At 43.8% G+C, this 18,412-nt stretch overlaps 1 protein-coding gene across 1 annotated transcript in view; it reads right to left on the bottom strand.

Annotated features, from left to right (window-relative positions):
- The window catches only part of LOC139273046 (4F2 cell-surface antigen heavy chain-like), a 399,955-nt gene that overhangs the window by 380,640 nt on the left and 903 nt on the right, over positions 1 to 18,412 (bottom strand). The gene's annotated exons all lie outside the window — the stretch shown is intronic.

Below are 18,412 nucleotides of genomic sequence, written 5' to 3'. Positions count from 1 at the left end.
TGTTTTCTTACTGAGCCACCCCAAGATGAGGAAGAACCCAGTCATGATTATCTTTAATTCAGGAGGCCTCATCGGTCAGGGAAGATTTAGTTGACGTACCAATGGAAGACCCAGATTGTATTATGTATGTTGACGGAAGTTCTTCTATTAATCCAGAAGGTGCACGAATCTCAGGATACGCCATAGTAAACCAGGAGAATCAGGTCTTGGAATCTGCCGCCTTTGAAACCGCCTATTCTGCCCAACAAGCTGAACTATTCGCCCTCACCCGAGCCTGTATCTTGGCCAAAGACCTCAAAGTCAATATCTATACCGATTCTAGGTATGCCTTTGGGGTAGCCCATGATTTCGGACAGTTATGGAAAAATAGGGGATTCCTGGCCTCACAGGGAAACGAGATATCTCATAGGCAACTAGTATCAGATTTGTTGCAAGCCCTCATGCTCCCTAAACGTATTGCTATTGTCAAGTGCACTGCCCACACTACCGGAAACTCTCCGGTTGATATAGGAAATCACTGTGCTGACAAAGAGGCTAAAAAGGCCTCTTGTGGACAACAAATGGTGGTGCCTAGAATGATGAGTCAAACTAAAAGTCCCGCCAAGGATAAGTTAGCCTCGGAAAAACCAATGCCAACCATCCAAGATGTCATTAAAGCACAGGAGGACGCTCCTGAAAAAGATAAACTGTTGCGGAAAGATTATGGATGTACTTATGACAATGTTTCTAAACTCTGGACCACTCCCGCGGAACAGACTTGCATGTCTGACGAGTTGGTTCTATGGGTTATTGAATGTATGCATTTTGCTACTCATTGTGGAGCAAGGACAACAAGTGACACGCTTTTGGCCACTTGGTGGCACCCTAGACTCCAGATGCTGGCCCAGAACATCAGTAGTCGTTGCCTTGTTTGCCAACAGCATAATCCAGGGAAGGGAGTCCCCTGTGATCTGGGTAAGACGCCCCTACCCGAAGGTCCCTTTGAGACCTTGCAGTTGGACTACATTGAGTTGCAAAAAGTTGTGTTACAAATATGTGTTAGTAATAGTAGATGTGTTTAGCAGATGGATTGAAGCCTACCCTACTCTGGATAATAAGGCTCAAACTGTTGTTAAGGTGTTAATGAGGGAAATTGTTCCGAGATATGGTATCCCAGCTCGACTGATGACCACCTATGTTCTTTCTCTGACTCAGGCTCTGCGACTAGCTCACAACCAGGTTCGAGAAGCTCACCTCGACCTCCCAGTTTTACCCGAATCGTCCCTCGTGGCACCAGGGAAGTATGTCCTGATTAAGAAATGGATTCGAAAGGGACTAGAGCCACGATGGGAGGGGCCCTTTCAGGTGTTACTCACTACCCCCACCGCAGCTAAGGTTGAAGGGAGAAGTGCCTGGGTTCACCTGCACCACTCTAAACTTATTACTTCATAATGAGCCTCTCACTGGTCGCCCTAACCCTTGTTTCTGTTCCAGACTTCCTCTCCTCCATAGCTGAATAAACCACATCCTTGGGGCAGGAAGAAAAACGCCAAGAACACGGGAAAAGAAAGGAACAAACAGACTTAGCCGTTTTTGATTTGTCCTTGTCTTATTGTTAACTAATGTATAGTATCGTCTAAAATTATTTAAACATGTGTAAGCTAGCAGGTATAATTGTGCTATCTTGTGCTATCCTAGCAGAACTAGAAGGGCTACAGGATAACTTATTTTATCAGACTCATACTCGATTGCATGGCAATCGAACTGTGTGTTACCCACTAGCCTAATCAGTAGAGGCCCTGTTCGTGGCTACCCCTGGGTGGACACCCCGTGACTTATATACGGCGGATACCTCGGACGCACCCTGTGAGGGACAAACGGGCGAATATAGAAGGGGTATACCGGGAAGATGTGTGGAATTAATAGACTCCATGAATCCTGAGTGCAGAGGATCCCAGGGAAAGAACGGAGCGGTATGCTCAGACATTGCAAGCTACCCACTTTGCTTCTCAGGACAAGGGTGGGGTTGTGTATATGCCCTGGTCCCCGGGAACGCCACCTGTGTGCAGACGCAGTGTGCCCATCAGCACTATCGAGTGCGTAAGGGCCAATTTACCTGTACCTGTAACGAGCAAAGATGCCTGAACGTGACCGCAGGAAGGCAAGTTATCTGCGGTCAGTGTAACGGAACTCATGTCAGCTCAGAAACATGGGCATACCCGTTTGATGCTTACCAATTGGTAGGATCAGGCTCAAATTCAAGGGAACCTAGCAATTGGTGGTATAAGCAGTTCACGAGTGTTAGCATCACCGACGTAAAGTGTTATAGAGCTAAGGAAGGATTCGTGTTCCTCCTCAACAGCAGCTTCAAGACAGCAACACCGACCCTCCCGGTCCTCTTTGCAGTAGGAACTATAGGACCACTCACTGTCCCATGCCCCAAAAGGGGGTATACCCAGAGAAAGGAAATAGTTGGTTGGATTGGTTATTTGGAGGATCCTGGGGATCTTATTTAATGCATGGAGCAGTTATTCTCGTTATGATAATAGTTACCTGTTGTCTGATTATTGGTTGCTTTAATGTCTGTTGTAAAGTAATGATGGCAAAATTGGAGCAAACTCTTACAGTCACGGGCTCCCGGAATCTGGTTCAACAGACTAAAGATTTACTCGAGAATCAAGAAGAGTATGAGAAACAAGAATGCGAATGGCTGAATGCGATACTCCTGGAATAATCACCAGGGTTATCATGGAATGATAAAAGGGGGGAATGAGAATGTGAAAAAGGATTGCGAAAGTGGTAGATGGCTAGAGAAGGTAGCAAAAGGATGGAGATAGGGAATCATGGGAAAATGGCTAAAAGAAAATGTCAAGCTGAGATATTTGCAATGTCGACACAAAAAGGGGTTACTCAGAGTTGTGGTCAAACACGCGAAAAGCAAAGTCAGACATGAGTCAGACGAGGGGCTGCTATATCCAGCCATGAAATAGGGAAATGCTATGAAAATCGAAACAATAAACACATCCCTGGAGCCCGCCCTATTTGGAGAGTTGTTAGCCTGCAATTTGGTATGCTATGGAGGAAATCAACCAATGATTGTATAAACTGAGTGTCACTCAAATGTGTTCTGCTGTAACAATGTATAAGTGTTGAGCTTTTGTACTGTTACGTAGCTTGTCAGTGTGGATATTTGAACAGAATATATGGAATTAAGGACAGTAAAGTAAACGGGATATATGAAAATGTATAAGCCATGGAAGAATAGCTGGGAGAATGTCAGATTGCAAATAGTGCAACATCAGCATAGCTAACAGTCTGTCTCAAGGTTTCAAGTCACTAATCCTGCCAATAATATATAATTGTAACATGAAATACATCTGCAGAATTGCAAGGTCTCAGTAAATAGTCACACCATTAGATTGAAACATTTGGAGGCAATACTTGAGCTTTCAAGAAGAACATCTCATATAGATTGACTAATGAGTGGCTGAGTTAGACTGTCAATCCATTTGTATTTTGTTATCTGATTTCAAAACTGTATAACTGTTAACGCTTTACGATGTAACTTCACCTATCCGTAGGGAGTGTGTACGCTCTATCCAGAGAGTATATCTTCTGTCTGATAGGTCTTACTGGCCGGTAATAAAGACTGCTTTGTTCAAAGCACAAGAGGTATTCGACTCAGTAATTTTACTGAACCAGATTGAGGTAAAAGAATCCAGGAATTAACATTTGGTGTCAGAAGTGGGATCTCAACGGACGACTGCCGAAAACTTGCGAATTAAGAGCCAGACTAGCCTTGGACGAGACGAGGGGAAAATGGCCACTGGAGTGAGTATGATTTCAATACTGCTCCAGTTTCCCCCGGTTTCAAAAGTCTGAGGAAAGTTTAGCCACTCGCTGGTTCTCAGGTAGTGTCTGAACGAGATCCAGGACAATCTGGTGAATACCTTTCAAACTTAGAATAGGGATAGAGATAGGGAAATTGCGCGATGACGCAAACCAAGCGGCGACTTGGAAAGATAGTTAGAGCTAGATAGGGATAGATGATCAATCATGGATCCAAAAAAAAAAAAAAAAAAAAATTAATAGGAAAGAAAAGAGACTCTTGTGAATGTCTGTTTAAATGAGAAATGCTTCTGTGACTTTTACTGTAAAAAAAAAAGCCGGGGAGTTGTGGTTTGTTTTATCTCAAACAGAATGAAAGTTTGTTTTAACCCTTCGTAGTGTTGTCCTGTATGTGGGAAGTTTAAGAGTGTGAACCTTATTGAATTACGTATATTCGGATGATAAGTTGCGGAGCCAGGAAATGCCCAAAGGATAGATTTGTTAAAAAATAAAAAATTACATGGTCCCGGTGGTTAAAAAAAAAAAGAAAAACTTGTTGAAAGCAAACATTCAGTGAAGGCACAGCAAAACAACTGAGATGGATTCAAAAGGATTTTAAAAAAAAATTATATTAAATAACACGACCTTGAGGCTGGAACAATTGAGATAACGAAAAGCAGTCCACAGCCTACGTGCCAGACTTCTCTCTAGTTATAAAAAAAAAGTAGCGTACTAAATAGGTGCTGAAAGAAAAAAAAATGTTCTGAGATTTTAAATTATAAAAAATATAAAATCACTCCTGTCCAGTTGGCAGAAAAACTCCATTAAATTAGGGCTTTCATTGACTGATTGGATTTAAACTGCGCAGTAACGCGAAAGGATAGGGAAATTTGGAGACTAAAAAAAATTAATTGAGGCTCATAAGAAATCAAAATTAGAAAATTAGGCTCACAGGGAATAAAATGGGGATTTAAATAGAAGATAGGTGTTCAACTCAGGTACGACGTCGACCTTGTATATCACTTGGCCCGTCTAGGCTCTGATTGAATTTAAAAAAAAAACCCCGCAGCAACTCGGAAGGTAGGGCCGACGCGAACGCGCGGCCGAGAGAAGGGCCGAAGCGAACGCGCAGTGACGTAAACGCGCAGTGAAGCGAACGCGCAGTGACGTAGACGCGCGGTGACGTAAACGCGCAGTGACACCGACGCGTAGTGACGCAGAGGCGCAGCAACGCGAATCGCGAAAGTCAGTGCTAATGGCAGTAAGTCTGTAAGTCTTAAAGTGTTTAGAGTTTTAAGTAAAGTTTTAAGTATTGAGATCGCGCGGCGACGCGGACCGTGCGGCGACGCGGGTAAGTGTTAGAAGTCTTTGTCTATTTTGTAGATCGCGCGGCGATGCGGACCGTGCGGCGACGCGGGTAAGTGTTAGAAGTCCTTGTTTACCTTTTAAAGTTAAAGTATCTTAACTCGCGCGGCGACGCGAGCCACGGGTCGACGCGGATTGCGCGGCGACGTGAACTGCGAGGCGACGTGGTAGTTTAGTATTGAGATCGCGCGGCGACGCGGACCGTGCGGCGATGCGGGTAAGTGTTAGCATTAGTAAAGTTTGGTTATTTGGAGTTAGTTAAAGTCCGTGTTAGTTCTGTAAAGTCTGTGTCTATTTTTAAGTTTGTTTAAATTGCATGACGACACGAACACGTAGCGACACAGTAATACGAGGGGCAGTGTGAAAATGGGTAATCAGTTAGATAGAACCACGGATGCGGATAATCCGCTACAAAAGCTATGTGAGGAATTCCCTGAAAGAGCTGAAGACTTTAGAAAATTATCAGGAGCCCTGAACAAATTATTAGGGGATGACCAGTGGCCTCTAAGTGACACTAGAAGCGTAGAGGTAAAAAAAAAGCACAGGGATTAATTTGGAGAAGGGGACGAGGAAAAGGGGATAAAAAAATTTAATTGCAACCTGGCGACATTATTGTCAGAAATTAAAAGATGCATCACTTCTATCGAGTTGGCAAACAAATGCTATTAAATTAGGACTTGCATTGACAGAGGGAACACATGTTAAAACTGTAGACGTCTTAAAAAAAAAGAATAAATGTGCGCACGAGAAACTTGCTAAGAGATCCTCTGGGACCTCTGAGAAAGGTATTGATCAACTACAAGTTAAAATGGCTGGCTTTGTGTTAACCGAGGCTGATGATGAAATTGATGAGTGGCCACTGACTCAGCGCCCAACGGCGCCTCCCGCACCCCCTGGCCTCTTGCTCCAGTCCTCTTCCCAACACCCTCCACCTAACACTCCGGTAAAAAGAGTTAGGAACAACCACATATCACCAAAGCAACAAACCCAAACTGACTCCTCATCCTCTGATAGCGATTCGGATCCCCAGTTCACAGGCAATATAGCCGAAAGGACCAGATCTCACACTCGAAAGGGCAGAACTATATCTCAACATCACAAACAGTCCCGTAAATCTTCTAGTCAACCTACCAGTCCAAGTTGTGAAAGACATAGAAAACACCCCCGCCGATCGAGACGCAGAACTGTCAAGCAGTCAGACAGCTCTGAAACATCCACCGGCCTAGAAATGATTTCCAAGATCCCAAAGTCCCGACACCAATTCCCTGTCAGACCAATGCCAAACCCTGATGCACAACAAGCTGCAGACCACCTCTCTATAGATGTCTGTGATCTTCAAACAACTATTTGATTGCTCACGCTATCCGGACAGATGGAAAGGGCAGTTAGATATTATTGGCAGAAAAAGAAAGGGGAGGGGGGAGGTGCGCCCCCAACCCGGGTCAAGACTGAATACGTGACTAGAAAGGAAGAGCCATCTCGGGAGGAAGGCAGTGTTGCATACAGGATTGGATGGATAAGCAAGGATACGGTTATACTAAACAACCAAACGGCCCGAGCCCTGCTAATAAACCTCCCTATTGTCCCCGGCATGGTATGGGAAGAGGCCGGGACTGGGTAAGAGGAATTGACTGTTTTAATTGTGGGCAGGAAGGTCATTGGAATAAAAATTGCCCCTACCGTCAGCATGGAAAAGGAAGAGGAAGAGGAGGGGGGCAAGGGGGGAGAGGAGGATCTTACACTAACTTCTCCCAGAACAACCCCTTTGGTCAATTGTCCCCCGATTGACTACGCAGCTTGATTGTGCAGGGATCCTCCCCGGACGACGAACTCATTCTGAATGAGTGGCAACCCTTTTTGATAGATACGGGAGCCTTCATGTCTTCTGTACAATCAAAGCTTAAACTCCCTGCTTCTACTGAAACACAGGAACTTTCAGGATTCCTGGGACAAATCTCGACATTCCCAGTGTCAGAACCGGTTAAAATGGGTTACCAGGAAGAATCGGTGGAACATCGAGTTGTTATCACAACCAATCTGGACTGTAACTTGATGGCTAGAGACCTCCTTTGCAAATTCCAGTTGCATTTGGAGTGTGGAGATGATGGGATTATTGTAAAACAGGAAACCCTTAAGCGGCAGTATTATACCACTAGAACCCCTCAGTGGTGGTCTCTGGACCTGCCGCAGGCACCCTATCACGTGACCCTAGCATACGATCCCAGTGGAAAGAATCAGGACCTGCAGAACTTTTATCAGGATCACGAAGGGGAAATGAAGGGAATTCTATTAAGGGCTAGAGTGACTGGACTGGAAAGAGAGGCAGATTTTGTGGAAGTGGATAAGAATCTGTGGAAACAGCCCCTAACAATGGCACCGCATATTGCTCGTGAAGTATTAGCCCCTCACCATGCTAAAGATTTGGGAGTTATGGTACGCAAGGCCATAGATGAGGCTGACCCTACCAGCCGGGATGTGCAAATCATAAAACATGGCCGAACAGTCCAATTTCATGGGGACCCCGAGAAGATCTTAAGGACTCTACAGCATCATACTGGCTCCGGCATCACAGGCAATCCTAAACTGACCTTTCGGCACTGTACTGCAATTAATCCGGCCTGTTTTCTTACTGAGCCACCCCAAGATGAGGAAGAACCCAGTCATGATTGCTTATCTTTAATTTAAGAGGCCACATCAGTTAGGGAAGATTTAGTTGATGTACCAATGGAAGATCCAGACTGTATTATGGAAAATAGGGGATTCCTAACCTCACAGGGGAATGAGATATCTCATAAACAGTTAGTATCTGATTTGTTGCAAGCCCTCATGTTCCCCAAACGCATTGCCATTGTACCAAGAGGCCAAACAGGCCTCTCGTGACCAACAGATGGTAGTGCCCAAAATTATGAGTCAGACTAAAAATCCTGCGAAGGATAAGTTAGCCTCGGAAAAACCAATGCCAACCATCCAAGATGTTATAAAAGCACAGGGGGACGCTCCTGAAAAAGATAAACTGTTGTGGAAATATTATGCATGTACTTATGACAATGTTTCTAAACTCTGGACCACTCCCGCGGAACAGACTTGCATGTCTGACGAGTTGGCTTCATGGGTTATAGAATGTCTGCATTTTGCTACTCATTGTGGAGCAAGGGCAACAAGTAATACGCTTTTGGCTACTTGGTGGCACCCTAAACTCCAGGCGCTCACCCAGAACATCAGTAGTCGTTGCCTGGTTGGCCAGCAACATATTCCAGGGAAGGGAGTCCCCTGTGATTGGGGTAAAACGCCCCTACCCAAAGGTCCCTTTGAGATATTTCAGTTGGACTACATTGAGTTGCAAAAAGTTCAGTGTTACAGATATGTGTTAGTAATAGTAGATGTGTTTAGCAGATGGATTGAAGCCTACCCTAACCTGGACGATAAGACTCAGACTGTTGTTAAGGTGTTAATGAGGGAAATTGTTCCTAGATATGAGATCTCAGCTAGACTGATGACCACCTATGTTCTTTCTCTGACTCAGGCTCTGTGACTAGTTCACAACCAGGTTCAAGATGCTCACCTCGACCTCCCAGTTTTACCCGAATTGTCCCTCGTGGCACCAGGGAAGTATGGATTCGGAAGGGATTAGAGCCACAATAGGAGGGGTCTTTTTAGGTGTCACTCACTACCCCCACTGCAGCCAAGGTTGAGGGGAAAAGTGCCTGGGTTCACCTGCACCACTGCAAGCTCATCACCATTTAAACAAATTTTGCTGGTTAGTCTAATTCCTGTTTCTGTTCCAGATCTCCTCCTCCCTATAGCTGAACAAGGCAGTTGAAGGAGGATCAGTTTGAACTCTTACCTGTCAACCAGCCAAATACACTGACGGAGACCTGAAGGGAAACGTGAAAACAGAACTCTTTTTATCAGCTAAATAATTGGACTATTTATAAGATGAGACTGTGTCTGTATGCTACTGTCTGCATAATAGTGTTGATATATGACAGTTTTGGTGCACGGGAAGGAAGACAAAGGCGAGAGCTCCATGTAAACACCTTTTTGTATATGTCTTACGTTTATGCGGAAAAAGGGCACTTCACTAGATGCTGGGTGTGTTCACATATCCCTATACATTCCAAAGGGGGAATTCCTTTGCGCACCGTTCCCCTGACCCTAACTGAGACTGTTAGATGGATTCAAAGAAACGATATTGGAACAGGTAGCTAACCGCACTGCTGAGGCTCTGGAGGGCATCACAGCTGAAATGCTAGCGATAAGGACCGTAGCATTACAAAACCGAATGGCCCTCGATTACCTGTTAGCTGAGAAAGGGGGAACGTGTGCCCTGATAGGATCTGAATGTTGCACTTACATTCCTGATAGTTCAGAAAACATAACCCACCTTGCCGATCACATAAGGAGGGAGGTGAAAAAGTTATCCACACCAGCAAAAGAACTTAGCAGGTTTGATTGGTTTCTGGGTGGATCTTGGAGATCCTATCTAATACATGGGGCAATTGTTCTCATCATAATAATTACCTGCTGTTTGATTGTTGGTTGCCTTAACCTCTGCTGTAAAGCAATGACAAGGTTAGCAGACCCTCTTGTGGTCAAGGGTTCCCGGGTTATGATCCAACAAACTAGAGAACTACTCAACAATGCAATACTCATAGAATGATCCTAAATGTTATCATAGAATGATAAAAGGGGGGATGTGGATATTTGAACGGAATATATGGAATTAAGGACAGTAAAGTAAACGGGATATATGAAAATGTATAAGCCATGGAAGAATAGCTGGGAGAATGTCAGATTGCAAATAGTGCAACATCAGCATAGCTAACAGTCTGTCTCAAGGTTTCAAGTCACTAATCCTGCCAATAATATATAACTGTAACATGAAATACATCTGCAGAATTGCAAGGTCTCAGTAAATAGTCACACCATTAGATTGAAACATTTGGAGGCAATACTTGAGCTTTCAAGAAGAACATCTCATATAGATTGACTAATGAGTGGCTGAGTTAGACTGTCAATCCATTTGTATTTTGTTATCTGATTTCAAAACTGTATAACTGTTAACGCTTTACGATGTAACTTCACCTATCCGTAGGGAGTGTGTACGCTCTATCCAGAGAGTATATCTTCTGTCTGATAGGTCTTACTGGCCGGTAATAAAGACTGCTTTGTTCAAAGCACAAGAGGTATTCGACTCAGTAATTTTACTGAACCAGATTGAGGTAAAAGAATCCAGGAATTAACATCAGGACAGAGGTGGACAAGCTCGACTCGAGTGTGTTCCCCTTTATCTTAACAGGTCCCGGCCGGGAAATTCTCTAATAAAGGTCTTATGTTGCTAAGACTAAAAGTGTTCGTGTGTCAGTGAATTCGCTGAAACAGATTGAAGGGAAAAGAATCCAGTATCAACAGGTGCACGAGTCACTATCCTCTCTCACCTTCCGAATAAAACAGATGGAGGTCTGTGGGCCCAGTCTTGGGACCGCAACACAATATATCATAAGGTAGCGTATAACGGCACGTATTTTGTGTGCGGGCATAGGGCATATCCCTGGTTGCCTAGGCGATGGACAGGGTTCTGCTATCTGGGATATGTGGTGCCATTTGTGCGGCAAACACGTACCTCGACGGAAGCATATGCTTCCAGCCGACACAGGCGAGCCCTCACCCCCGCCGAAAGGTTCTTTGGGGTCATGATGTTCCCATTCGGGATAGGACGCACCATGGATGAAGTACAGAACCTAGAGAGGGTATTGGAACAGATAGCTAACTATACCGCTGAAGCTCTGGAGGACATCACGGCCGAAATGGTAGCAATGCGGACCGTAGCATTACAAAACCGAATGGCCCTCGATTATCTGTTAGCTGAGAAAGGGGGAACGTGTGCCCTGATAGAATCTGAATGTTGCACTTACATTCCCGATAGTTCAGAAAACATAACCAATCTCGCTGATCACATAAGAAGGGAGGTGAAGAAGTTATCCACGCCAGCAGGAGGATCTAGCTGGTTTGATTGGCTATTAGATGGATCCTGGGGATCCTATCTAATGCATGGGGCAATTATTCTCATCGTAGTAATAATTACCTGTTGCTTGATTGTTGGTTGCTTTAACCTTTGTTGTAAAGTCATGATGGCAAGGTTAGCAAACCCTCTTGTGGCCACGGGCTCCCGGGTTATGATCCAGCAAACTAAAGACCTACTCGACAAGGAGGATCAGGAAAGAGAGTGTGAACGGCTGAATGTGATACTCCTAGAATAATCCTAAGGGTTATCATGGAATGATAAAAGGGGGGAATGAGAATGTATACAGACATTGAAGTTGAGAATGTGGGAAAAATGTATACAGACATTGAAGTTGAGAATGTGGAAAAATGTATAGGGACAGTGAAATTGAACAAAGGATTCATGGAGGAATAGCCTTAAGAATGTCAGACTGCAAATGTTACAACATTGGCACAAATGACAGACTGGCTCCAAGGTCTTGCTAAGTCACACCAGTAAACTTGAAACAATAAAGGGTGAGAAAGGTTCTGAAAGGCTCTTTGTGTAAAAACAGCCCATACAGATGTCGGCTCATAAGTGGACAAAGGGAAGGAGGGATCATAAGGGGATAGGCTGAACTGAATGTCATTCAAATTGTATCATGTAATGAAAATGTATAACCGTTGCGCCCTTACATTGTAACAGGACTTGTCCATAAGGAGCGAGTGCACTCTATAGGGAGAGCATTCCTTCGTTCTGATAAGTCCCGGCCGGTGAAACAATAAATAAAGTCTGCTTTGTTATAAGCGGCAATGGTGTTCGACTCAGTGAATTCGCTGAACCAGATTGAGGGAAAAGAATCCGTATTAACATAGTCACTGCCTGCCATTCTGAAAAGGACCTGTTTATCCCGACTCTCTGCTTCCTGTCTGCCAACCAGTTCTCTATCCACGTCAGTATATTACCCCCAATACCATGTACTTTAATTTTGCACACCAATCTCTTGTGTGGGACCTTGTCAAAAGCCTTTTGAAAGTCCAAATACACATTCACTGGTTCTCCCTTGTCCACTCTACTAGTCACATCTTCAAAAAATTCCAGAAGATTTGTCAAGCATGATTTCTCTTTCATAAATCCATGTTGACTTGGACCGATTCTGTCACTACTTTCCAAATGCGCTGTTATTTCATCTTTAATAATTGATCTCTCATCATAAGACAGCCTTCTCATCCCAGGAATCAATCTAGTGAAATTTTGTTGCACCGCCTCCAAGGCAAGTATATCCTTCCTTTGATAAGGAGACCAACATTGTGCACAGTACTCCAAGTGTGGTCTCACCAAGGCCATGTAAAATTGTAGCAAGACTTTCTTACTCTTATACTGCAAACCCCCTTGCAATAAAGGACATGCCATTTGCCTTCCTTATTGCTTGCTGTACCTGTATGCCAGCTTTCTGTGTTTCTTGCATGAAGACACACAAATCTCTCTGAACATCAACATTTAAAAGTCTCTCACCATTTAAAAAATATTCTGTTTTTCTATTCTTCCTACCAAAGTGAATAACCTCACATTTCCCTACATTATACTCCATCTGCCAGCCCACTCACTTAATCTATCTATATCCCATTGCAGACTCTTTGTGTTCACATTAGAAAGGGGAAATAAAGTGCAAGAGATTCGGAGAGGCAGAGAGCATTAAAGTTAGAAATAGTAAGGTATTAGGTGGGGTCCAACTAAGAGAGAATACAGGGTGGTGCAAGATGAGTTTACACTGTATGTATATAAATGCACGAAGCATAGTAAACAAGGTAAGTGAGCTGCAGACACAAATAGCCACATGGGAATATGATATTGTTGCAATAACGGAGACCTGGCTCAAAAGAGGACAGGATTGGATATTAAATATTCCTGCTTATAAGTTGTTCAGGAAATGTAGGGAAGGAAAGGTAGGAGGTGGTGTGGCGGTATTGGTTAAGGAGAATATTACAGTGCTGGAGAGGGAGGATGTCCTGGAGGGATCAAGGACAGAATCTATATGGCTAGAGTTAAGAAATAATAGAGGTGCCATTACACTACAAGGTGTATTCTATAGACCACCAAATAGTGGTAAAGATATGGAGGAGCAAATTTGCAGAGAAATTACAGCCAGGAGCAAGAACTATAGAGTAGCAATAATGGAGAACTTCAACTATCCTAATATAGACTGGAATGGGCAGAGAAGGGGAAGAATTTATGAAACGTGTTCAGGAGAACTTTCTTGATCAGTATGTTTCTGGCCCGACGAGGGAGGAGGCATTGCAGAATCTGGTTCTGGGGAATGAGGTAGGTCAAGTGAAGCAAATGTCAGTAGGTGAACATTTAGGGAACAGTGATCATAGTATCATAAGGTTTAGATTAGCTATTGAAAAGGATAGGGAGCAATCGAGAGTAAAAATGTTTAACTGGGGGAAGGCCATTTTCAGTGCGATGAGAACGAATCTGGCCTGGGTAAACTGGAATCAAAGATTGGTGGGCAAAACCGTAGTAGAACAATGGGCTATCTTTAAAGAGAAAATAGTTCAAGTACAGTCGAGTACATTCCCATGAGGGGGAAAGATAGAGAAACTAAAGTCAGAGCTCCCTGGATAATGAAACAGATAGAGAATATGACGAAGCAGAAAAAGAGCACGTATGACAAATGTCAGGTTGCAAATGCATCTAAGAATCTGGCTAAATAGAAACGCCAGAGGACAAGTGAAAAAGAAAATAAGAGGGGCAAAGAGAGGGTATGAGAATAGAATGGCAGCCAACATAAAAAGTAATCCAAAGTCTTCTATAGGCATATAAATGGTAAACGAGTAGTAATAGAAGGGATAGGGCCAATTAGGGACCAAAAAGGAGACCTATGTATGGAGGCAGAGGATATGGCTGAGGTACTAAATGAGTACTTTGCATCTGTCTTCACTAAGGAAGAGGATGCTGCTATAGATATAGTGAAGGAGGAGATAGTGAAGACACTTGATAGGATAAAAATTGATAAAGAGGTATCAGAAAAGCTGGCTGTACTTAAAGTAGTTAAATCATCAAGAGCAGATGGGTGCATCCTAGGATGCTGAGGGAATTGAGGGCGGAAATCACATCATAATATTCCAATCCTCCATGGATAAGGGGGTGGTGCCAGAGGACTGGAGAATTGCAAATGGCATGACCTTGTTCAAAAATAAGTGTAAAGATAAACCCAGAAACTACAGGCCAGTCAGTTTAACCTCGGTAGTGGGGAAGCTTTTATAAACAGTAATCAAGGCCAAAATTAACAGTCACTTGGATAGCGTTGGATTCATCAAGGAAATCCAGCACGGATTTGTTAAAAGGCTAATCATCTTTAACCAATTTGATTGAGAGTTTTTGATGAGGTAACAGAGAGGGTTGATGAGGGTAATGCGGTTGACATAGTGTATATGGATTTCCAAAGTGCCACATAATAGGCTTGCCAGCAAAATTGAAGCCCATGGAGTAAAAGGGACAGTGCCAGCCTAGACACGAAATTGGCTAAGTGACAGGAAACAGAGAGTAGTGGTAAACGGTTATTTTTCGAACTGGAAGGTAGGTATACAGTGGTGTGCCCCAGGAGTCAGTTCAAGGACCACTGCTTTTCTTGATATATATATATATATATATTAGTGACTTGGACGTGGGTGTACAGGGCACAATTTCAAAATTTGCAGATGACACAAAACTTGGAAGTATAGTGAGGAGGAGAGTGATAGGCTTCAGGAAGACATAGACAGGCTGGTGAAATGGTGGACACATGGCAGATGAAATTTAATGCAGAAAAATGTGAAGTGATGCATTTTGGTAGAAAGAATGAGGAGAGGTCGTATAAACTAAATGGTACACTCCTAAAGGGGGAGCATGAACAGAGAGACCTGCCTGAAGGTAGCGGGGCAGGTTCAGAAAGCGGTTATAAAGGCTTACGGGATCCTGGGCTTCATGAATAGAGGTATAGAGTACAAAAGTGTGGAAATTATGAACCTGTATAAAACACTGGTTCAGCCCCAACTGGAGTATTGTGTCCAATTTTGGGCACTGCACTTTAGGAAGGATGTGAAGGTCTTAGAGAAGATGCAAAAACGATTTATGAGAATTATTCCAGGAATGAGTAACTTCAGTTACGTTGAAAGACTGGAGAAGCTGGGGTTGTTCTCCTTGGAGAAGCAAAGATTGAGAGGAGATTTGATAGAGGTGTTCAAAATCATGAGGGGCCTTGGTAGAAAAAAATCAAAGAGCAAGTTATTATTTAAATGGAGAAAAATTGCAAATTGCTGCAGTACAGCAGGACCTGGGGGGTACTTGTGCATGAAACACAAAAGCTTAGTATGCAGGTACAGCAAGTGATCAGGAAGGCCAATGGAATCTTGGCCTTTATTGCAAAGGGGATGGAGTATAAAAGCAAGGAAGTCTTGCTACAGTTATTCAGGGTATTAGTGAGGCCACACCTGGAATACTGCATCGTTTTGGTTTCCATATTTAAGAAAGGATATACTAGCTTTGGAGGCAGTTCAGAGAAGGTTCACTAGGTTGATTCCGGAGATGAGGGGTTGACATAAGAACATAAGAATTAGGAACAGGAGTAGGCCATCTAGCCCCTCGAGCCTGCTCCGCCATTCAACAAGATCATGGCTGATCTGGCCGTGGACTCAGCTCGACTTACCCGCCCGCTCCCCGTAACCCTTAATTCCCTTATTGGTTAAAAATCTATCTATCTGTGACTTGAATACATTCAATGAGCTAGCCTCAACTGCTTCCTTGGGCAGAGAATTCCACAGATTCACAACCCTCTGGGAGAAGAAATTCCTTCTCAACTCAGTTTTAAATTGGCTCCCCCGTATTTTGAGGCTGTGCCCCCTAGTTCTAGTCTCCCCGACCAGTGGAAACAACCTCTCTGCCTCTATCTTGTCTATCCCTTTCATTATTTTAAATGTTTCTATAAGATCACCCCTCATCCTTCTGAACTCCAACGAGTAAAGACCCAGTCTACTCAATCTATCATCATAAGGTAACCCCCTCATCTCCGGAATCAGCCTCGTGAATCGTCTCTGTACCCCCTCCAAAGCTAGTATATCCTTCCTTAAGTAAGGTGACCAAAACTGCACGCAGTACTCCAGGTGCGACCTCACCAATACCCTATACAGTTGCAGAAGGACCTCCCTGCTTTTGTACTCCATCCCTCTCGCAATGAAGGCCAACATTCCATTCGCCTTCCTGATTACCTGCTGCACTTGCAAACTAACTTTTTGGGATTCATGCACAAGGACCCCTAGGTCCCTCTGCACCGCAGCATGTTGTAATTTCTCCCCATTCAAATAATATTCCCTTTTACTGTTTTTTTTCCCAAGGTGGATGACCTCACACTTTCCGACATTGTATTCCATCTGCCAAACCTTAGCCCATTCGCTTAACCTATCTAAATCTCTTTGCCCTCTACACAACCTGCTCTGTGTCCTCTACACAACCCGCTTTCCCACTTAGCTTTGTGTCATCTGCAAATTTTGTTACACTACACTCTGTCCCCTCTTCCAGATCATCTATGTATATTGTAAACAGTTGTGGTCCCAGCACCGATCTCTGTGGCACACCACTAACCACCGATTTCCCACCCGAAAAGGACCCATTTATCCCGACTCTCTGCTTTCTGTTCGCCAGCCAATTTTCTATCCATGCTAATACATTTCCTCTGACTCCGCGTACCCTTATCTTCTGCAGTAACCTTTTGTGTGGCACCTTATCGAATTCCTTTTGGAAATCTAAATACACCACATCCATTGGTACACCTCTATCCACCATGCTCGTTATATCCTCAAAGAATTCCAGTAAATTAGTTAAACATGATTTCCCCTTCATGAATTCATGCTGCGTCTGCTTGATTGCACTATTCGTATCTAGATGTCCCGCTATTTCTTCCTTAATGATAGTTTCAAGCATTTTCTCCACTACAGATGTTAAACTAACCGGCCTATAGTTACCTGCCTTTTGTCTGCCCCCCTTTTTAAACAGAGGCGTTACATTAGCTGTTTTCCAATCCGCTGGTACCTCCCCAGAGTCCAGAGACTTTTGGTAATTATAACAAATGCATCTGCTATAACTTCCGCCATCTATTTTAATATCTTGGGATGCATTTCATCAGGACCAGGGGACTTGTCTACCTTGAGTGCCATTAGCCTGTCCAGCACTACCCCCCTAGTGATAGTGATTGCCTCAAGGTCCTCCCTTCCCACATTCCTGTGACCAGCAATTTTTGGCATGGTTTTTGTGTCTTCCACTGTGAAGACCGAAGCAAAATGACTTATGAGGAAAGGTTGAGTAAGTTGGGCCTCTACTCATTGGAATTCAGAAGAATGTGAGATGATCTTATTGAAACGTATAAGATTATGAGGGGGCTTGACAAGGTTGATGCAGAGGGGATGTTTCCACTGATAGGGGAGACTGGAACTAGAGGGCATAATCTTAGAATAAGGGGCTGCCCATTTAAAACTGAGATGAGGAGGAATTTCTTTTCTCAGGGAGCTGTAAATCTGTGGAATTCACTGCCTCAGAGAGCTGTGGAAGCCGGGACATGAAATAAATTTAAGACAGATAGACAGTTTCTTAACTAATAAGGGATTGGGTTAAGGGGAGCGGGCAGGGAGGTGGACCCGAGTCCATGATCGGATCAGTATTAAATTGCGGAGCAGACTCGAGGGCCGTATGGCCTACTTTTTCTCCTATTTCTTACGTTCTTATCGAGTGAAACCGATCCCACTGGCAGAAGGGTCGAGAACCAGAGGACAGAAATTTAAGGTGATAAGTTAAAAGAATTAAAGGCAACGCAAGAAAAACTTTTTTACGCGAATGGTTAAGATCAGAAATGCATTGCATTGTTGGAGGCAAACTCAATTTTATCTTTCAATGGGGACTTGGATAAGTATCTGAAAGAAAATAAATTGCAGGGCTACGGAGAAAGGGCAGGGGACTGGGACTAGCTGAGAGTCAGCACAGCCTTCTTCCGCGCTGTAACTATTCTATGATTCTACGTAAATGATCCAGTTCCGTTTCTGGTCAATGGTTGTTCCCAAGATGTTTATGGTAGGGGACTTGGCAATGCCATTGAATGTCATGGGGATGAGGCTATGCTCTCCTTGGTTGGAAATGACCATTGTGTGGCCCAAATATTACTTGCCACTTATTGGCCCACGCCTGGGAATTGTCCAGGTCTGAAGAATTGTGAATTGGGGCGAGGGG

Source organism: Pristiophorus japonicus, chromosome 9 (assembly GCF_044704955.1).
Source record: "Pristiophorus japonicus isolate sPriJap1 chromosome 9, sPriJap1.hap1, whole genome shotgun sequence".
NCBI lineage: Eukaryota > Metazoa > Chordata > Chondrichthyes > Pristiophoridae > Pristiophorus > Pristiophorus japonicus.
Note: the sequence above shows the minus strand (reverse complement) of the source record. Positions and strands in the feature narration are given on the sequence as shown.